Source organism: Prionailurus viverrinus, chromosome D2 (genome assembly GCF_022837055.1).
Source record: "Prionailurus viverrinus isolate Anna chromosome D2, UM_Priviv_1.0, whole genome shotgun sequence".
In the NCBI taxonomy this organism is placed as follows: Eukaryota; Metazoa; Chordata; class Mammalia; order Carnivora; family Felidae; genus Prionailurus; species Prionailurus viverrinus.
The window spans coordinates 35,088,650-35,111,612 of record NC_062571.1 but is presented as its reverse complement, the minus strand read 5'-3'; the positions used below and the strand labels follow the sequence as shown (position 1 = coordinate 35,111,612).

General features: G+C 38.1%; 1 protein-coding gene and 1 long non-coding RNA gene across 3 annotated transcripts in view; one reads left to right on the top strand and one right to left on the bottom strand.

Annotated features, from left to right (window-relative positions):
- Window positions 1-22,963, top strand: part of LOC125147426 (uncharacterized) — a 76,110-nt gene that overhangs the window by 12,196 nt on the left and 40,951 nt on the right. Inside the window, exon 2 of the long non-coding RNA XR_007145186.1 lies at window positions 14,686-14,799. This is a non-coding gene — a long non-coding RNA (uncharacterized LOC125147426). The remainder of the gene's footprint in view (window positions 1-14,685; window positions 14,800-22,963) is intronic.
- The window catches only part of VCL (vinculin), a 111,178-nt gene that overhangs the window by 80,731 nt on the left and 7,484 nt on the right, over window positions 1-22,963 (bottom strand). The gene's annotated exons all lie outside the window — the stretch shown is intronic.

Here is a 22,963-nt window from a genome sequence, read left to right as displayed (position 1 = left end):
GCCACATGTGGCTAGTGGCTACTATATTGCACAACTCAGGTCTATGGGACTTTCACTGTCTCCTAAAACTGGTCTTCCTGACTCTAGACTTCCATCTTCTAATTCACTCTTCACACAGCTGCTAGATTAACCTTCATTTTTTGCCTTTGCTGCATGGTCTCTTCACAAAACAAAGGAGCTGGGTCTGCAAAGACAGAGTTGCTAGATGGAGAAGAGAGGGATCAGACAGTCCAAGCAGAAAGGAGAGAACAGGCAAAGGCTCCGATGTGTTTGAGCATATGGTTGAGTAGACAAGAAAAACAGGTTGGTGTGGCCTCAGGAAAAGAAATGAGGCTAGAAAGGGAAGCTCCAGTCACCTTGGGAAGGGCTTTGTATGCCAAGCAAAGACAGAGAAGATTATGTAACTTAACTTGCCCATTTATTCAAAGGTTGTCATCCTCTGTTCTAGATCTTTCCAATTCAGTGTTGTATCACTGAAGTTTCAAGTCAAGAAGTTCCAAAGAAGCCAGTTTCTAAAGATATGCAGGATCAGAAAAGCATCTTCTATTTGTGAACAGCTGGCAAAGTCTATCTAGGAGAGCCAAGATAAAGCTTCACATTTTTTAGGCCATCAACCAGGAAATGTACTTTCCTTCTCTTTCCCCACACTATCAAAACAAAACAGCTTTTTTAGCATCCATCTTTTCCAAACAAAAAGAGTAGAACAATTAAGGGATTAATTCACAAAATGCTCTTTGTTAACTAGCAGGAATCTTCATGGCTTGTGGAAAACATTACTCCTGGAGGCCTCAGCCTTACTGTGGGGAAGCACATGATTCCTAATACAAGCTACACTTTGCAAACAAGCAGGTCAGTAATAATTTGGACAAATGCTTCTCGAACCTGTGCAGCACCAGTCATCAAAACACTTAACTACTTGAGTAGTTAAGCCAAATGTTTTTACTACATACATGTTAAGAGCACATGCACAGGAATTTAGTGACTTGGTTTCTAGTTACAGCTTAGCTAATAAATAGTCATGTATGGGGGCACCTGGGTGGCTCAGTCTGTTAAGGGTTCGACTTCAGCTCTGGGTCATCTCAGGGTTCGTGACTTCAAGACCCGCGTTGGGCTCCATGCTGACAGCTTGGAGCCTGGAGCCTGCTTTGGATTCTGTCTCCCTCTCTCTCTGCCCCTCCCCTGCTTGTACTCTGCCTCTCTCTCTCTGAAAAATAAACATTAAAAATAAATAAACAAATAAATAAATAAATATATGGTCATGTATGTGACCTGAAATGAATCATAGAATTACTCAAATATTTCTTCTCAACTATGTGATCTCTTTCCTTCCTTGTCTACTGTAGGTTGACCCAATTACCTTTAAGCTCTCTGATAAAGGAAATTTACCTTTAAGTTTATCTTTTCTACCTTCAGTCTTCATTTACCACTTCAAATTCTTTTTAGGAACAAGGCAAGGTATGAAATGATTAATAAATGCAAAATTTAAAAGCTCTCACTTCCTGTATATTTTATCTATACATTTTATGATTGTGAGGTTAAAGTTGATGTCTGATTTTTTAACCTTAAAATAAATCATATTCCCTCTGAAAAATAAATGCCCATAGTTAAAGGGTACAAAGCGGGGGAAGGGCACCTGGATGCTCAGTCAGTTGAGCATCGACTCTTGATCTCATCTTGGGTCTTGATCTCAGGGCCGTGAGTTCAGGACTCATGCTGGGCATGAAGGGTACTTAAAAAAAAAAAAAAAAAAAAGCAGAGAAAAGAATGCCAGAATGCCAAATAGGTCTTAATTATAAGTTCTGAGGTTTTCCAGGTGAGCATTTAAAAACAACCCTTTCAAAGTAATCTAACTTTATAGTAAATACATTTTATTACTTCCAAGCTTTGTTCCATTGCTGAAATTCAGACTTGTTGGTTCTATTCACTGCTAAAACTATTTCTCTTTTATTTTCTTCTTCAGAGAATTGCCTCTAACTCTTGAGGCCCAATTCCCTCAATTCAATAAACAGGCAGTAAGTGCCAACTATGTGTCCGCTAGGTGGTAGGAAGAGAATGAGATAAGAAATAAAGCATCCTTAGATAAAATGAAATAAGGGTAGTGAATGAGTAAGAGGCCTGGGGGCATTTTCAGGGGGCTTGGCGGGAAGCCCTGTTTCTTTTGAAGAGATCTTACTTTGTTCAGTAGTTAATTTAAATATCTTTTGTTCAATATGTGACTTTAGTTCAAAATTCTATGTGAGAAGCCTTTTGTCTTCTGCTATTGTTATTATTACTCCTTTTATCACGACCCACTCAATTTGGTTCAGTAAAGTACAGAGATTTGGTTTCTTTCCAGCAAAAGAAAGAAAGAAAGAAAGAAAGAAAGAAAGAAAGAAAGAAACAACCAACAACTTGGCTGCTTCAAGTCATTACCCAGACTAAAAGTATGTTAATGTAGATGTCTCCCTTAGCTAGCCTAAATATAAGAAAACAGAAAGACAAAACACATAAGAGAATCTGTTAGAGATTTACACAGTATAAGTGGTAGCCATAGAACATCAGATTTAAAGGGTGCAGGGAGATGGTAATCAACAGAAGTCCCTAATGTATTTTATTTTTATTTTTATTTTATTTATTTTTTTATTTGAGAGAGAGCTAAGAGGGAGGGGCAGAGAGAGAAAGGGAGAGAGAATCCCAAGCAGGCTCCACCTTGTCAGCGCAGAGCTGGATCGGGGCTCAAACCCACAAACCGTGAGATCCATGACCTGAGCTGAAATCGAGTCAGATGCCTCACCGACTGAGCTACCCAGATGCTCCCCTAATGTATTTAGACAAGAAAATGCAAACAATGAAAATGTAAGCCAAATGTACACTTAAAGTTACAGTAGGCCAGCCATGGAGCCAACTGATGGAAACCAACTGATTGTGACCAGACAAGGGAATGTGCACAATTCTGCCTGCACTTAGTTTGGCTCAAATCTCTGTTTCTGTAGTATAGCTATTAGGCTGATCAATCCATTATACTGAAGGGCCATTCTGATATGCAGCTGTGTCCAGTACCATGTCTATGTCATAAAACAATAATAATGTATATGCCCACCATCAGCAACACTTTTGCTTATTTTCCTGCAGTGGTGATGGATTTATGATCCACCCACCCCTCACTGTACCTTTTGCATTATTCACAGATGATATACTAGAGTCAGGTGTTTAAAAAGCCATATATCCAGAAAAACAAGGACTCTCTAACCTACTCTGATTTCCAACTCACTCATTTAATCAACCACTCATTGAGTACTTCCTATGTGGTAGGCACTGTGCACAACATTGTGTGTGATGGCAATATAAAAGTAAGTGGGATTCAGTCCTTGCCCTTCACAGAAAGACAAGACAAATCCTTAAACTAATCATTGTTACACAGTGTAATGCATGCTCTAACGGAGTCACATCCAAGCTTCAGCTCTGCATCAGTGATGTAGAAGAGGTTTCACAGAGGAAAAGAAACTCTAGAAAGGCTGATAAGAGTTCTTCTCCAGGAGTAATGGGATTTGGGGAAGAAAGAGCTTTCCAGCAGTGGAGCAGCTATGTGAAGGTATGGCCAGTTCAAGGAACACAGGTCCACAAGGAGGAGATATAAAGAAGATAGGAAATTGGAGAAGCAGAAAGGGACCACATCAGGGAGGGCCTTGTGTGCAGTGGACTTAGACTTTATTCTCTAACCGATGGGAAATTATTTAATGGTCCTAAGCAAAAGACATTATTAGGTTTGCATTTCAGTAAGAAAAATTCAGCAGCAAAAATAAAACAAAGGTAAAAAAAAAAAAAACAAAATAAAACAAAACAAAACAAAAAAACTAGGATGATCAGTTCATTTGTTAGTTCATTTATTCAATCAAATATTTATATAACATACCATGTGCCAGGTATTATAGACAGTAATGAAGAAAACACATGTGGCCCCTAATCACACAGAGCTTAGAGTCTTAGTGAAAGTAAACTAAAGATAAACTAAAAGCAGCAGCAGTATGGATATGGATATGAAGGCAGATTTAAGAGGTGCATCTATGTGACATTCCACGTGGAGGGTAAGGGAGAAGTCTGGAATGACTCTCAGGCTCCTGACTCAAATGGACTTGGTAGTATAGCTAATATAGGAAGAGAAAACCAGATCTGAGAAAGAAAATCATGACTACCTATGGGATGTTGAGATGGAGATAAGCACTTGCTCACTAAGCAACTGAAGAGATGGTTCCTCAGTTTACATGCCTAGGCTGAAGAAACAGAGTAGAGCCGGTAGAAAAGCAAGCTGGTGAAAAGAGCTGAGAAGGAAATGTCTGAAAACAGGATGTGTGGAATAGTAGAACTATGCCATGAAAGCTAAAGAAATACAGAGTTCCAAGAATGTGAAAGAAGAGTCAATAGTGTCTACTGCCATAGTTAATGGTTTCAGTATATTCAGAGAGTTGTGCAACCATCACCATAATCATTTTCTGAACATCATCATCATCCCATACAGAAACCATCTGCAGTCACTCCTTGTATTTATCCCCAAACCTTCTCCACCCCATCCAGCCATAGGCAATCAGTAATTTACTTCCTGTCTCTACAGATTTGCCTATATTTGATACAAATGGAATCATACAGTGTACAACATTTAAAAAAATTTTTAATGTTTATTTATTTTTGAGACAGAGGGAGACAGAGCACAAGTGGGGGAGGGGCAGAGAGAGAGGGAGACACAGAATCTGAAACAGGCTCCAGGCTCTGAGCTGTCAGCACAGAGCCCGATGCAGGGCTCGAATCCACGAACCGTGAGATCATGACCTGAGCCGAAGTCGGACACTTAACTGACTGAGCCACCCAGACGCCCCAGGATACAACCTTTAGTGACTGGCTTCTTTCCTGTTGGAGCATATAGCGGTATTTCATTGCTTTTTATTTTCAAATAATATTCCATTATATGGTTATACCACATATTTTCTCCCAGTCTGTGACTTGTTTTCACTTTTTTGATGGTGTCCTTTGTAGCACAAAAGTTTTTAATTCTGATGAAATTCAAGTTATCTATTTGTTTTCTTTTGCGGCTTGTGCTTTTAGTATAGTATCTAAGAAGGCTTTGCATAACCAAGGTCATGAGGATTTATTCCTATGTTTTATTCTAAGAATTTTACAGTTTTAGCTCTTACATTTTAGGTCCACAATCCATTTGAAGTTAATTCCTGTGTATGCTAAGAAAATGGTTATTATTTTCTTTAAAGAAACCAAGCATGTTGATAGGCTGAAGGAAAGGAGGCAGGAAACAAGACGTTGATTATAAAGCAAGGTCTCTAAAGAGGCAGGGACAGAATGTGGAGAACAGGTAGAGACACTAACATTTACCAGGAGGAAATCATCTCTTCCTCAGAGACAAGACAGATGGTGAGTGAAGACAGAGACATTAACTGTAACTGTGGGGCCTATGACCTATATCTTCTTAGGAATTTACAAACAGTTTATTTAAGGATCTAAGATAACTTTCAGTCAGGAAATCTGTTTAATTTAATTTAATCCACCACTTTCCAATTTCTTAATACCTACCAACCTATGATGGAATTGGGATTTGTAGGATATACTTAGGAAAACAGTCATCTAGGCCACGAGTTACAAATTAGTGGCCTTTGTGCAGATTTGGACCAACGGTAATTTATGTTTCGTCCACATTGTTTTTAAGTCAAGAAATTTCATAAAGATACAAATTTATGAAACTCTTGACATACTAGAAGATTGGCCACATCAGATCTGCATTTCAGCAAAGAAACAATTTGCTAGAACCCAAATATCCTATATAGGGAATATACTCTCTGTACCATTCCCTATAATCTTAATATCCAGACCATTTCACTCATTTATGTCAGTTCCTGGTCTCTGTGGATATCTAGGTTTATCATTCCCACATTAGGCAACCCTCTCAGTGTCTACACAGAGTGAAAATTCCTGAAGCCACTCTTAGAAATTCCTTATCCAAGTCCCCTCTAAATATTTTGTTATAAAAGTGCTCTTCTTATGAGAGCTGTGAGAAAGACTAAGGGAAGTATTTATGTCAGGAATGACAAAACGGCAGTGTATGGACCGGGTGTAATCTACAGACCTATTTGACAGGCACGGTATTTTTTTAAAACGGAAAACTTCACATTAAAAAGAAATACAGATTTCCAGATTTTATTGGATATCAGGAAGATCTGGTAACACAAGACTCTGTTTCCATATGGCAACAATAAGCTGGAGATAGTAGCAGTCTTCTTCAATCAGGTCCTACATTTTTCAATTTACCACAGTCCCTACCACTCCCCAGTGTCCTCTAACTGGTCTGATTCACACATTTACACATTTGGTTGTGTAGGCATCTGAGTTTGTGCCACCTGGTTTAATAAAATCATTCAGTTCTTATATTTTTTTAGTATTTATTTATTTTTGAGAGAAAGTATCGGTGAGGGAGGGATGGGGGGTGGGGCGGGGGGACAGAGGGTCTGAAGCGGGATCTGCACTGACAGGAGAGGGCTTGAACTCACAAACTGTGAGATTATGACCACAGCCAAAGTCGGGATGCTCAACTGACTGAGCCACCCAGGTGCCCCAGACAAAATCATTCAGTTCTTAATTAGCACAGTACACAAGGCAAGATTCCCAACACCATGAGTGTCATGGGAAATTCTACTTATGCCTCAGCTGTTTCACTAAGGAAATATCCCCCTCTCCCCCAAACACATAGCTACCTCAAAAAAAAAAGAAAAAAATAACTAGAAGGAAACAGCATGGAAAGTTGAATTTCAGGTGATTTCTCTTTTCTTCTTAATCTTTTCCTGTACTTTCCAGATTTTTAAAAAATGACTATGCATTACCTCTATAATCAGAAAAACAAACTAAATTTCTAAAATGTGTCAACAGGGGTACCTGGGTGGCTCAGTTAGTTGAGCATCCACCTGCAGCTCAGGTCATGATCTCACAGTTCATGAGTTCAAGCACCCATTGGGCTAACTGCTGTCAGTGCAGAGCCCGCTTCAGATCCTCTGTCCCCCTCTCTCTCTTCCCCTCCCCCGCTTGCACTCTCTCTCTCAAAAATAAATAAAACATTTAAAAATAAAATGAAAAGTGTCAACAATATTCTTGCTAAGGGGGTGCCTGGGTGGCTCAGTCAGTTAAGCATCCATCTCTAGATTTTGGCTCAGGTCACAACCTCGCCATTTGTGAGTTGGAGCCCTGCATCAGGCTCTGTGCTGACATTGTGGAGCCTGGTTGGGATTCTCTCTCTCTCCCTCTTTCTCTATTCTTCCCCTGCCCGCACACTCTCTCTCTAAAAATAAATAAATAAACTTTAAAAAAATATTCCTGGCAAGTAATAATCCATAAAGTAATGAGAAACCACCAGTGCCTAAAAGGTTCATATTTTGACCAACTGCCGAAAATTGAATTTAAATGTGCACCAATGATAACACAATCACATGGGATAAATAGTAGATGAACCATGTCAGTGGCAAGTTCTAACATCAAGCAGGCTTATTTGATGCAACATACTTTCCTTATAACTAGTGTTAAGCTGCCTCGGCAGCAGCCTTTTATTCTAAACCAATTTAAGATTGACTGTATCAGTTAAGGTTAGATAAATGTTAACAGAGCAGCCTGCTCACCAGATTCATATTTATGAAGATGCTGTGGGCAGGCTTCCAACTGGCAAATGCTAGATTCTCTCCCTCAACTCAGTACTCTTCTGTACGCATCACAAATACTTACACTTGCGCTCTGGATGGCCACTAATTTAACAACAAAGCAGGTCTCCAGCACAGTGAACTTCTCGCCACCACCCACTTTCTCCCAGCCATCTCAAATAAACACAAAATATGCTCCTTCCATTTCACGGAGAATTTCAGAGTAAAAAAGAATTTGGCAATCTAACCTAAATGCATCACTTTAAAAAGGAGGGTCAGGGAGGTAATTTCTCTAAAGAAGTTGCAGAACATGAATGTAAATCCAAGCATCTTGGCTCCATTTCCTGTGTTTTCAGGTATACTTCCTAACTTGCAAGCAAGACATTAAGTGACAAATATCCCTACATTCGTTTACAGCATATCAAATCCTACTTAAAGGGATTTCCCTTTTGTTTTGAAACATGCATAAGCAAATACTACATCACATAAAGTTCCCCCAATTCTCACCCGTTAGTCCTGCCTTTAGTAAGAGGAGAACAAGCAATAATTACAGGAAAATAAAAGGATGGTTTTTCATTCAATTTGCTTTAGTTTTTCTAATTTTTTTTAGTTATTAAAAAGATTACTTAAACAGGAACTCCGTACTAGTCCCACTAGTCTTATAATTAAATAACTATCGCATATTCATAAATACTGGTGGGGAGGAAAAGATCATTGCATGATCTGAATATAATCTTTAGCAGATGCTTCAAGTAAAGAACAAATTCCACTGGGGTCAGGTCTGACACACAATGACTGATAATGTGCTCAGAAAATAGTGCCAACTAAAATAAGAAAATATTAAAGACAGTAAAAAAAAAGTTAACATTTAATTCTACCATTTTCTTATCTGCCCACATATACCCTTTACTCCATTCTAATTCCTTCTATTTCAGCACAATTAACTCAGGAAGACTGATATGGGGAACAGAAGCAACAGAAAAAAATTAAATTTCCTTACAACTTAGAGCCCAGTGACAAGTCCTTGAAACAGGCAGAGTGACCTTCCTCTAGGAACTCAACTGCCTGGATGTTAATACTTTGCTAAGGGCTTAACATCCCAACCTCCAGGGTCCTGTTAAGTCTCCATTAACATATAAAAATTCCTTTGGAAACTTCCTTTATCTCTACCCCCCCCCCAAGATATATGTTAGCAATCATCCTCCAAGCATATGGCCCACTGATATACATCTGAAGGGTCTTATGACTAAGGTTTTACTAGACAGTAGTAAATGACCTATCCTAACAACAGCTAGCCCCTCAAGGTCCTGGAAACTTTGCTTCCAAATTCCTTAGAGACTTATACTATCCCTAACCCCTCCCAACTTGAAAGTATGTAATCAATTGTTCTCACAATCCCAGTGCAGCCCTTTCTAACCATGGGTCCAGTCTTCATGCTTTAATAAAACCACCTTTTTGCACCAAAGAGGCCTCAAGAATTCTTTCTTGACCGCTTGCTCCAAGCCCCAACATTTCTACATCAAAGACCTTCATTCTTTTATTTTCATTCATTCTTCAATATACCTATAAACTAATCCTTTGAGTATTAAAGTGACTAGCTGGGCTCCTTTAAAAAACAAAAATCATGGATGAAATGATGGGGGAAAAAAGCTAACTATTGCCAAGGAAAATTAGGTCAACTCTACTACCTATCCTACGTGTCTCATACATGATTATAATGAATAAAAATGTGCTTTGTACATCATCAAAGTGTCATCAAACATAGGCTGTTTCCATGCTATAAATGTTCAGTCCCTTAAAGTATCCCAAAGGCCCCACCAGCATCAAAGCAGTCTCCATCTTCTTACTGTTCTCTAACCAATCTGCTTTTCTCAAAGAACTATTATTCCACAGAACTTAAAATATACTTTTTCTGTTTAATAGCCAAAATTGCAAATGCATTTTTTTTCTGACAGTTTTAGTTCACAAATGTGCATAATTTCAGTAACAATGCAGCTTTTGCAGATAAGTCTGGGTCTATAACCACCATTTGTAACTTTGTCCTTATGGAAAAGTAACTTCAAATGAATTTTTAAATGAATTTTTGAAATGCAACCCATTTTTATGTGGGGAAAACTGGGGACCTCATGGAAGGTAACAGGGTAGTGGAAAAGAACTGGGGCTTTGGAATGAATCTCTCCTCCCGCTCTGCTATTATTAATACAGTGTCCTTGGGCAAGTAACTTAATCTCTTTCTCACTCTTCTACCCAGTAAAATGGGAAAAATAAAATCTCTCTCAAGGCTAAAGAATGTAATACATATGTAAATCACCTAATACATCTGTATCTTCCAGGGCCTGGAAGATAACAGGTGCTAAATAAACATTAGTCCTTTTTTCTTTCCCTCTGCCATTGTGGTATTCATCTGTGACTTCTGTTTTCTCCTTTAAAAAAGTTTTTTTTTTTTAACTGTGCACATGCTGTAAATCAGGAGCTCTTTATTACTTCATTAAATCTTTATAACAATATACCTATGAGGTAGGTACCATTACAATCTCATTTTACAGATGACAGAGGCAAAGATAGGTTCCTCGATCTGCCTAAAATTACTCAGATACTGGTGTTGACTTCAGCACACCCATGCTCTAATTCTAAACCACTCTCAGGGGTGCCTGGCTGGCTCAGTCAGTAGAGAATGTGACTCTTGATTTAGGGGTTGTAAGTTTGAACCTCCATGTTGGGTGTAGAGATTGCCTAAAAACAAAATCTTAAAAAATACAAATAAAATAAGCCACTCTACTGTGTTTGTGTGTGTATGTGTGTGTAGGTGTGTGTGCATGCGTATATGTGTGTGTGTAATGAGGGAAAAGGATTCAATGATATGGAATGTTTCCTGCTGTTACATCACATGATTCTATAATTCTATGAAGCTATCAGACGGCAAGGATAAGAAAGACTTCAAGCCCACAATGGGTATATATAAACCACCAGGCTGCAGTCTAATCAACTCATATCCAATTGTTCTGATTTTCCTTCCCAGAAGCTGGAAGGTTTCCACAGCGAGGACAGGTCAGGCTCACTAGGGATAAAGCTGCTTCAGCTCCATAACTGTTACTTGCTTAGGAATGATCAGCTGAGTCAATCTGGCCTCAATTAGCTTTTAAAATTGAACCAGGATTGACCAATAATGTAGCCTTTTACTTTTTTTTTTTTTTAAATTACAGGTGTGGTCAAAATTTGAAATACTAACCCAAAGACAAATGTCTTTGAGTGTCTTTACTAATGTTGGGAACCATCCTGCTTGCTAACTGGAGATCATTCAGAGTCACTTTTACAGTTTAGTAATTAAATTTGGCTCCAGGCTGTAACAGACACTCTGACCCATTAAATTAGGGCCAGAAGCAGAATTACTCTATTTCAGCTCAAGCTACAAACACATTTCTTATAAACAGCCAGAACCAGAAATCCAATGTTTGGGAATACTAATATGACAAATGGTTAAGGCTGCTCACTTCAAATGCCCATAAAAAAGATTTGTTTAATGGTACCTAAACTAAATAAAACCCCCAAGTTTTACCTTTAGGCTTTTGTTTTTAACGTTTTTACCTTTTCTTCTTAATGACTACAAACATATTTAGTGCGACTACATATGGGCTAAGCAAGACTCAATGCTAAACTTGCTGAAAAGTGAAATAAGAGAACAGCTGCAGCACATCCAGACCAAACTGGCCGAGATGTACAGACAGAAAAAAAGCTGTTGTCAACCATCCCCAGCCATACTACTTGTGTTTGTGCCTTTTGCCGATTATATTTCATCACTGCTCTTCATGTAACATTAATAGATCAGACACAACCTTGGTTTAATTAGAAGACTTTCACAAGGACATTATTTCCTTTTGTTTCACCTACTTACTAATACAAAGTACCACAAGCCTAGATGTTGAAGAGCTGCCACAGATAACCAAACCCATCAGTTAAGTTCTGGCTCTACCATCTTACATAACTTATTCCCAGTTGGGGAAAAGAAAGAGAATTAGAACTGAGAGGATTACATTATCATGAGGGTCTATTCATCTATCTAGTTTTTTTTTTTTTTCTTTTTTTATTGTTGATGTTGTTTCAAGCAAAGTATCAAAAGGCAATGCTGGCAAGGCACCTATACACTAAACTACAATCCTTTTATCTTCAGTCATCCCTAAATATCAAGTTCACTCCTAATGACTCATTACAGAACAACACAAGTCTGTATTTGGTTCATAAATGGAAACCTTCCCGAATTGAATTTACATGGAAGATATAACAACAGAGAATCCCTGTAGATAGAGAATGTATAAGATTATCACTGTTGAATTTGAATTTAGAGTGTGAATTCCTACCTTAGCAGGGAAGTTTCTATAAGCCTAGTAATCAATAAATATACTCAAGTCTTAAATAATAATCACATAATTAGATGATCCTCCTTGGAAAAAAAAAAAAAATCCAAGTTCTCCCTAGGGTATACATACTTCATCGACTGTGAGGTAGATTCTTCTATATAGCTAATACCATCAAAAATATTATTCAGTGGTGTTGTATTTTCTTTTTTCTTTCTTTCTTTCTTTTTTTTTTTTTTTTTGAGAGAGAGAGAGAGAGTACGAGCACAAGTGGGGGAGGAGCAGAGGGGAAGGGTGAGAGAGAATCTTGAGGACGCTGGGAGTGGAGCCTGCCCACCCGACACGGGCTCAATCTCACAATGGTGAGCTCATGACCTGAGCCAAATCAAGAGTTGGACACTTAACCGATTGAGCCACCCAGGCACCCCCTTTTTTTAATAAGACATAAACTAGAGATGTTGAAGGCATCTTTTGTATCCTGATGTTTTTAGTTAATTTATTCTTTAAATTATGTCCTAGGAATTCCATTTGTAAGGCAATGTGCAAGTGATACAAAGATGCAATTAGGCAGTTTATAGTTAGTTAGGCTTGGAAAAGATCAGAACTACATAAATGCCTGCTGTGTATAGGCCAACAGGGAAGTAGAGCTTAGCACTACTGGGGGTAGGTGGACACAGAGTACAACCAGCTGTTGAGATTAAGACAGTCTTCAGTATTTGAGCTAAGCCTTAAAGCATGGATATAATTTCTGGAGGGAAGAAGGTATCTTAGATGGAAGGAAATACAGCATATGCAAAGAAACAGAACTGAGAAGGACTGGAATGTGTTCATGAAATGCCAAGCAGTCTCATGGGGTCTAAGTGCAGGCTTTGAGGGAGGGGCCCTACTCTGGGGTAGGAACAGCAGTAGATTCTGATTTTGGCTTTTCCACTGTCAAAGGTACCTGCCTCAGAGACTCTATTGATCATGTCTGAGAATACATTTTCTCATTTTTATTTATTTTTTAAGTTTCTTTCTTTTGAGAGAGAGCACGTGCAAACAGGGAAGGGGCAGAGAGGAGAGATCCCAAGCAGGCTGTGTGCTGATAGCCCAGGGCTTGATCCTACAAACTATGAGATCATGACCTGAGCCGAATCAAGAGTCGGACCCTCAACCAACTGAGCCACCCAGGTGCCCCCACTTTCTCATTTTTAAAATGAGACAGTTGGGGCCATCTGGCTGGCTCAGTCAGTGAAGCATGCGACTCTTGATCTTGGGGTTGTGAGTTTGAGCCCTACATTGGGCATACAGGTTACTTAAAAAAAAAAAAAAATGAGAGTTGGATTAGAACATCTCTGAGGTCTATTCCCAACTTTATAAATCTTAAGACTCTGGGTCAGGGGTTGGCAAACTTTTTCTATAAAGGGCCAGATAGTAAATATTTTAGGCTTTATGGACCATATAGCCTCTGTCACAACTTCTCAACACTGTTGTAAGCAGAAAGCAGTCATAGAAAATATGTTAATGAGTGGGCAGGGCTGTTCCAAGAAAGCTGTATTTATGGATATTGAAACTTCAATTTTATATAACTTCATGCACCATGGAATCTTCTTTTGATTTTTTTTCAAACATTTAAAAATATAAACACTATTTCAGCTCCTGGGCAGTATAAATTTTGGCCCACAGGCTATATATAGTTTGCTGACTTCTCCACGCCACAGAGAAATAAAAACAAAGGGGGGGGGGCCGTGAAGTGTAATAGCCCTCAAGAGCTAACATAAGGAGTTTAGATTAATTTAAAAGACAATAGGAGGAGGTACAGACTTCTGAGCAAGACAAGTGTTGAGATCAGAACTGTACTTAGATTTACTAATAAGTAAATTGGCAGTAATGGATAGGAGTGAGAGGCTAATAGGTAACTATCAAGGAGGGACATTATTCTTTTTTTCTTAGTTTTTTTAATGTTTATTCATTTTTGAGAGCCAGAGCGTGAGCAGGGAAGGGGCAGAGAGGGAGACACAGAATCCAAAGCAGGCTCCATGCTCCAAGCTGCCAGCATAGAGCCCGATGCGGGGCTCAACGCACCAATGGTGAGTTCATGACTAGAGCCAAGATGGACACTTAACCGACTGAGCCACCCAGGCGCCCCAAGGAGGGACATTATTAAAGTCTAATCTAGACTGGTAGCTTTGAAGAAGGAGAAGAAAAAAGGTATGGAAGGAAAGATCAACAGAACACTACTTAAAAAAAAGAAGAGAAAAAGGTTTATCTGGCAAACATAATAAAAGGGGTCAATTTCTGGACAAGAAGGGGGAAGAAGGGGATTCTGCATTCCCATTCCTCAGTGCCATCAGTATATGACTACAGGAGACTGAGGAATTTGCCTGTTTCTGGAAACTCTAGAACAAGCAGCCAATTTGGAGCTTCCAGTTCAAAGATAATAGTTTCCTGGTATAGTAGGTAAAATGTAGCATTCATGTTTAGGTGTTAGAGACGCAATAGATATGGCAGTTTTAGAGATGATGTTTATTTATTTATGGCTCCTTTTTCTCCAGGGACTTTTCAGCAGCCTTCGCAAATTAGGAAAGAGTATTCATCTGGTGTACACAGATAATATCATTGCGCTTAGAATTTTAAAATCACTCTGCTGACTGTGACTTGGAATTTATCTCTATTTCTTCTTCCTCTGACAGAGAGAAAACTGCAGTGCTGCAAATACAACTGATTCAGCATTACGGTATCTACCAAGTGCAAGCAATCCCACTCTACGAGAGCACTACAAGCCTTCCAGAACTCAAACTTGTAAGGTGGGTGAGGTCGGAGGACAGAGTACAAACACGTATACTCAAGTAGCTCTAATTCATGACAGTATCTTGTAAGAAACATAGACAAGCCTTATGGAAAGATTAATTTCAACTGAGCCGCCTGGAAAGAAGCTTCAGGGAGAAAGTGAGATCAACATCGGGCCCATTTTAACTCTTGGAAGGGTGATTCCAAGCATTGAAAATAGCACAAACAATAATAAGAAAAAGATATGAGAAAATACTGGATGTATCTTTTTTACTTTGAAAGTGGTACATTTTCATTTTTAGGGGAAAAACATGAATTATGGTAAGAAAAAAAAAGTTTAACCTGAAATCCCACCACATTTTAGTATATGCTCTTCCACATATAGGATAATATAAAACAGGATCATTCTAAACATATCTCCCTACTGGTTTTTGCATAACATCTTACTGGAGTGATTAAAAACCACAGGCCTACCTGACTTGAAGGCCAAGTATAGCTCTTTCCTTAGAGCTCCCACTTCAACTTGTTCTTTTCTCTTTCCTTCCAAGATCTCTATAGGTAGATCCATGCTACTAGCCACTGTATTTAATTTTTCTTTTTTCCACATGAAATCAAAAGATATGTATGGTATGACTTATTTAACATACAACTTCAATATAGCCATTGTTGACACCTTTTAGGTTTTTGGTCCTGCATTTCAAAGTGAGCTCATTTGCATAATTAAAATACTGAAGTTCTGGCCCTGCCACTTATTAGCCCCAGGCTCTATGAGCCTTAGTTTCCTCATCTATAAAATAGGAGTAACAACCACATAGTGTTGCCCTAAGGATAAATAAAATAATTAGTAATTTTTAAAACCACTTTGTTTCACTGGTGCATTTCTGAAATTGAGAATACTGTGACTCCAAATGTAAATGAAGTAATAAAGAACTCTCTAGAATTTGCCCCGTCTTTCTCTATCTGCACTCCCCCAGTGCTTGAAGGCAGCCTTCCCTGTCTCTTGGATGGATGGCTCTCCAACAATGTGTGTCTCACTCTCCAATCTACGTTCCTCACCACTACCAGGGTTATCCTACCCAAACCCAAAACTGTCCATGTTATACCTCAGTTTAAAATCCTTCCACTGCCTCACATCCAGTGCCTAGAATGGTCCCCTTCTAGAAATTATCCTATAAATGTACTTGCACAGGCATAAAATGACTTAACTGTGTCATTCATTGCCACAGTCTGAAATAGCAAAAGATCACAAATAACCTGAGGTCCCTCCATAAGGGCCTAGTTACATAAACTATGTTACAGTCATCAATGGATTACTATGTAACTGTCAAAAGATTCAATATGTATTAAGAAATGTTCTCAAAGTATTTCAAGGGAAAAAAAATCGAGGACCAGGGCAGTAATGATAGGTCACCACTTATATAAAAGGCGAACACATATTGCCTGAATATGCATAAACTATCTCTAGAAGCATACCCAAGACATTGGGTTTCCTGTGTCCATTGGTTTCCTATGAGGAGGAACCCTATTGGTTTCCTATTGAAACTGTGACTGATGTTCAAGGGTGGGATAGAGACTGTTTACTAAATCCCAAACCTTTCAAATTTCAAACCAGGTGAATTTTTACTTATTCAAAAATTGAAGGATTTTTTGATTGGTTAATATGGCATATAAGTCCCTTCCCAAACTAGCACAATCTACCTTGGTAGTCTCATCACTAAAGCTTCCCCACTCCCTAACTGCACATTTACTCTTGTATCTTTGCATTTGCACAGAAGGCTTTTCCATTTTTCTCTGGCTGACAAACTTGCTTGTGCTTCAAATACTGGCTCCCTGGGATGGAATGAACTTCCCCTCCTGTCTTCCTGCCATATTCTGCAAAAGGGCCTTTGGCCTGATTTGATTACATGTTTGCTCCCTGGCAAACATGGCTGGGTTCACAGTCCTACCTGAATCCATCAGAAGCTTCTACCCCTCAGATGCAAAGTCCAGACCTCAGAAGGCAATAAAAAGAGTGATGACACAGCAGCACTATTCACACGAGCCAAAAGGAAGGTACCTAAGTGGCTATCAATAGATGAATAAACAAAATGCAGTACATACATGCAATGGAGTATTATTATTAGCTTTAAAAAGGAAGGAAATTCTGACATAAGATACATAGATGAACCTTGAAGACATTATGTTAAGTAAAATAAGCCAGTCACCAAAGGAAAAATACCATATGATTCTACTTTATATGAGTTGCCTAGAGAAGTCAAACTCAAAGAGACAGAAAGTAGAATTATAGCTGTCAGGAACTCAGTGGAATAAGAAATGGGAAGTTGTGTGTAATGGGTACAGAGTTTCAGCTGGGGGCAATGAAAAGGTTCTAGAGGTAGAAGGTGATCATGGTAACACAACAATGTGAATGTACTTACTGTCACAGAATTGTACACTTAAAAATAGTTAAAATGACACCTTTTTATTATTTTTTTTATTTTTTATTTTTTGAAGACCGAGAGTGCAAGTGGGGTAAGAAGGACAAAAGGAGAGAGAGAGAATCCCAAGTAGGCTCCACACTCAGCACAGAGCCCTTCACAGAGCTCAATCCCACAATCCTGGGATCATGACCTGAACCAAAATCAAGAGTCAGACGCTCAACTGAGCCACCCAGGGGCCTCTACAATGGTAGCTTTTATGTTACATGTATCTTCCTGCAATAATTAAAAAAAAAAAATTTTTTTTAAAGAAAGAAAGAAAAGAATCAGAGACTTCCACAGTCTCATGACAGTAATATTATCCTAGAATTCCTTCAGATTTCAAAAGTACCTTTCTATTCTCATCCTGGTATTAAGCTCTTACAGTTCTACACTCCAAGATGTTTTTTATCAAACCAAAAAAAAAAAAAGAAAGAAAGAAAGAAAGGGAGAGAGAGAGAATATAATCTTTTTTAAAAGGTCTGATGAAAGAACAAGAGACTATTAAAACTGACAGGCAGATTTTGAAAAAGATACAAACAGAATTCTAGAAGTAAAAAATACTGTCATTTAAATTAAAAACTCAGTAGATGAACGAAATGACAGACACAGCTGCATGAGAATTAGCAAACTGGAAGAACTGAAGAAATTAACTAAAGGTAAAACACAAACTACTAAGAAATATGAAGGATAGAGTGATAAAGTACAACATTTTTCTAATTAGAGTTCCCAAGGGAGAGAATAAAATGAGGAAAGAGGTAAAAATTCAAAAAGATAATGGCTAAGAATTATCTAGGATTGATAAAGGAAATCAATCCTCAAAAATCAGGGAGCCCAAAAAAAAATCTCAAGAAAGATAATTAAGGTCTTAAAAACCCCTGGGAGAAAAGTTGTAACCTGCAGCAAAACGACAATTGGCTGATGTGAATACAGAAACACTGGAATAATATTTTCAAAGTGCTGGGAAAAAATTACTATCAGCCCTGATTAGCATATCTAATGAAATTATCTTTCAAAAAAGAAGACAAAAGAAAGACATTTTCAGCCAAATAAAAACTTAGAATGTATACTGCCCAAAGACCCCATTAAAGATAATACTAGCATAGGGGCCCCTGGGTAGCTCAGCTGGTTGAGCGTCTGACTTCAGCTCAAGTCATGATTTCAGTTTGTGAGTCTGAGCCCTACGTTGGGCTCTGTGCTGACAGCTCAGAGTCTGGAGCCTGCTTCAGATTGTGGCTCTCCCTCTCGCTCTCTGCCTCTTCCCCGCGTGTGTGTTTTTTCTCTCTCTCTCTCTGTCAAAGATAAAAATAAACATTAAAAAAAAAGATACTAGTGTAGGGTGTACTTCAGGAAGTAGAGAAATATACCTAGAAGGAAGGTCTGTTTGTTCATCACTTCTCTTACATCTCAAAAAAATAGTAAATGTGGGTAAATGGGGAAAAAAGCAACAGTATAAGACAACAATACTATCTAACTTATGGGGTGAAAAAACAAGACAAACAAAATTTTGCACAACCATAAGTAAAGGGATCATGGAACTAGAAGTATTTTACAATCTTTATATTACTCAGGAAGATAGTAAAAATGCTATCTAATTTAAGACATTGACATTAAATATACATGTTAAAAAAATTTCCAGAAAACCACCATAAGACTAGAAATAACAGTATACCTTCTAAACTAGTAGCGTGGCCATCATATTCTTTGACTCTATTACCCCCATGTTGATAGGACATCTGAAAGAGATTCTAGCCCTCCTTTCAGATAAGAGATACTAAGCCCACCCAGTACCTACCATAGTATGTAGTCATTATATATTTGTTACATTAATTTGGCTGTTCCAGAATAAAATGAATTCTATTTTACAAATGCATTATACTTCTCAACTCTACCTGGAAGGCTGATCCTATCTTACTTATTTTAGTGAGTGGCCTGACTATCCCTTCATCTTTTTTCTTTTTAAGAAAATGGGACAATGAATGCTTGGGATAAAATCCCAAATCCTAAGCTCCATTTCTTGATTCTAAATTGGGGGGACAAATATAGAGGGGGGGGGTACTTTACTTTTCCCTTCACTATTGCTCCAAAGGAGTTATCAATCAAAAATTTAGATGTTTGATTCAATCATGAGGAAATGGCAATCAAAGCTCAGGCACCTAAACTGTGAGTGATATTTTCCCCACAGTTGGTAAAACTGTATATTCCACAACATATGGAATTCTACTGAAAGCTTTCACTGGCACTTTGCCTTGTTAAGCGAAAGTTAGAAGTTATGCTTAGACATTAAAAAAAAAGAATCAACACTGCCTTTTCATTAGACTAACATTTTAAAATATGACTTAAAAATTATGGAAAATATCTTAATATATCTAACACTCATTGAGCTCTTAACTATATGACAGGCATAGTTCTAAACATTTTTATGAATTCATTAATCCTCACAATAACACATGATGAGTCAGGTAGTATTATGATTAGCTTTATTTTACAGAGGAGGACCGTGAAAAATAGAGATTAAATAATTTCCCCAATTTACATACCTCAGAGGTATCAATCAATAGTGGGATTTGAACCAAGGAGTTTAGCTCTGGAGTCTTTACTCTTAACCATTATACCCTACTGCTTTCCAAGATTCTTGTCAAGTTTGTATCCTGATTTACCTTGTATCTTTATCTAAAGTCTGACTTTGGTATTTGCTAACTCATACTAGATGCATTTTGCCAAACTTGTCTATTCTGTTTATTTGCAAAGCATTAAAAACTAATAGAATTTCAAATCCATGTTATAGTTTTATTTACACTTAACAAATTCTGCATCTTCCTATGTTGGACAGGATTATTCCCACCTCACCCCAGGACTTTATGCCTGGAATTGATTCATTCAGGAAACAGGAATTAGATGGTCCTACTACATGCAATGCCCTGTGCTAAGCAAAAATTTACAGCTACTTTCCTAATTGGCAGCTAAACCTCACCAAGATTCACCCACAGCATGATATATATTTTTCCAAAAAAACATAAAACAGTTTTGGTAGGGAAGCAGCACATGGTCTTCCCATTTGTTCATTCCACAAGTATTCTTCAAGACTCTACTATGTGCAAGCACTATGATGGGTGCTGAAAATTCTGGGGCAAACACAGTAGAACCAGTATTTGCTCCTTAAGCCTCTAGTGGGGAGAAAGATGTTAAGTATCACACAGATAATTACTTACAATTGTGATAAGCAAAATAAGGAAAAAAGTATAGAAATCATATGATAGACAGACCTAACTTAGTTCTGGAGATAAAGTCAGGGAGGATGTCCCTAAAACACTGACATTTAATATGGAAGTTGAGGATTGGTGGAAATTGCCCAAATAAAGAAGCACTGAAAAGTAGTTCAGGCAGAGGAACAGCACTGTGCTTTGGAGGAAATGAAACCCCAGTGTGTCTGGAGTGCCACAAGAAGACAACAGCTGAGGCCAATGCTCAAAGGTCTTTTCCTCACTATGAGGCCCACCACCTGCTCACTCTGCTGCTGGTCCACTCATATTTTCTCCGTGGCTCCAAGAAATAAAGCATTTACAGTACTAGCGCACAACCCCTTAAAATGGGTAACTTAAATTCTGCAAACAGTTTCACTGGTGGAGAGGACATGGATAAGATAAATATTTTCTAAGATTATAAATTTCATCTGTATTTTAACAACTTGAAGCCAGAGACCATATCTTACATATCCTACTATCACTCAGGACACCTAGCAAGGTACATAGCAAGGGTCTGATAAATAATTTTGCTCTTTGGGGAGAAGAGCAAAGATAAGATATTTAAGTGTTAGTAGTCTTGATTTTTTTCTGTGTAAGAATTATGCCGCCATTCATATATCCTCATCCACTTTAACTGTATGAATAAAAACAGGTTGTCTACCTTACAGATAAAACCAATTCTTCAGAGATGCATTGAACAAAGAAAGAAGGCTTAAAATATAGGGAGCTAGGTAATAGAGGTCCCTCACCTCTCAACTCTAAGAACAAATGTGCTATTTCTCTTTCTTCACAGAAAGCTTACTTGTGGGAATCAGGTAAACTTATTTCAAAAGAAGGAATGACTTTTACTTGGATTGTGGCCAGCTGCAATGAAATTCAGCCACTTTCCTCTTAAAAGTCATTTGACTGGAAATCTTATCGGTGGGAAATTCTCTAGGGGCCAAAGATTCTATTTTCTGCAACTTGACAATATTTGTAAAACATTTTTAGTTCTAAGATTCACTACCTCTCATCCTCTATACACATAAAAATCCCACACTCATACCAATCCAATAAGCTGACTTCTAGAAGTAACAAAATTTTTTGAAATCTAAAAGTCCAAATACGTAACAACAGAATACAATATCATTTGTGAATCTTTGTTTTTCTCTTTGATTACATAGCCATTTGTATATAGCAACATTTGAAGGCAAGAAAAGAGAATCACCATGCCTTCCAAGGGAGGCAAAAGATAGTGAGCTATCCTCATTAGAATGACTAGCTGGGATAGCAACTATCAAAGCACAACACACTTGTGGAAGGAATACCATGAGCAAGGGACTAGGATAAGAACAGCACATATTTACAGTATATGTACCAAGAATATAGCCCCATTCTTGCCCTCCAGAAACCAACAATCTAAAGGAAATACCCTAAGGGAGGGGGCGGGGCAGGTGGGAGGGATAAGAAAAACCACAAATCAATCATCAGACTGATGACCCAATATACAAGGACACAAAATCTACCAAGCGACTGGAAAGAAAGCAACAAATCCCCAATTTCCTATGTCTAATTATACAAGTTCCCTTTTATCCATTACTCTCTCATACCCTACCTATCTCTTTGTCTGCACATATTGCTCATACCTAAATAGATTTAATCAGACTAAAGCCCCCATATCTTTAAATAGTATGTCAAGATTAGTTCTTTCAGGATCTAGCCCATTATTTTAAAGTCATCTCATTCCACACTTACTGAAACAAGCAGTAAAGTACATCATGGCTCTTCAATGGCACATGACAAAGTCTTGGGATATTGTAATAGACTGGGTCTCCTCACTTTTCTTTGCAAATTTTTTTTTAACATTTATTTATTTTTGAGAGATAGATCATGAGCGGGAAATGGGCAGAGAGAGGAAGACACAGAATTTGAAGTAGGCTCCAGGCTCTAAGCTGTCAGCACAGAGCCCAATGCAAGGCTGGAACCCATGAACTGTGAGATCATGACCTGAGCCAAAGGTGGACGCTTAACCGACTGAGCCACCCAGGCACCCCTTTCCTTGCAAATTCTTAAACAGGAAAGTGAATTAAAGGAGTTGAGGTATTGTTTGTTTGTTTGTTTGTTTGTTTGTTTTTTAACGGTGAAAAACAATAAGAACTGGTGCATCTATATATAGTTTAATTTGTATTTATATCCAGGGAAACACAAATTGGTTTGAAGTAGAGAGAAAAGACAGAGGAATTCATGACTCATAGTATGATACTATGCAGTAACCTGCAGGCCTCCAAATAATATATCAATACCTGGTCTAAATTGTTAAATTTTAAAAAGACATTGCAGTTTAAAAAGAATGTAAGATCCCAATGCCATTTTCAGTTAGGAACATGTTCTCACATTATGAATTTAATAAGTGGCCTGCGTACTTGAAATGACTCTGAAACAGAGAACCACAACCCAAAATAGCCTGAACACTTTTGTTATCTCAACCAATGGGCAGCTAG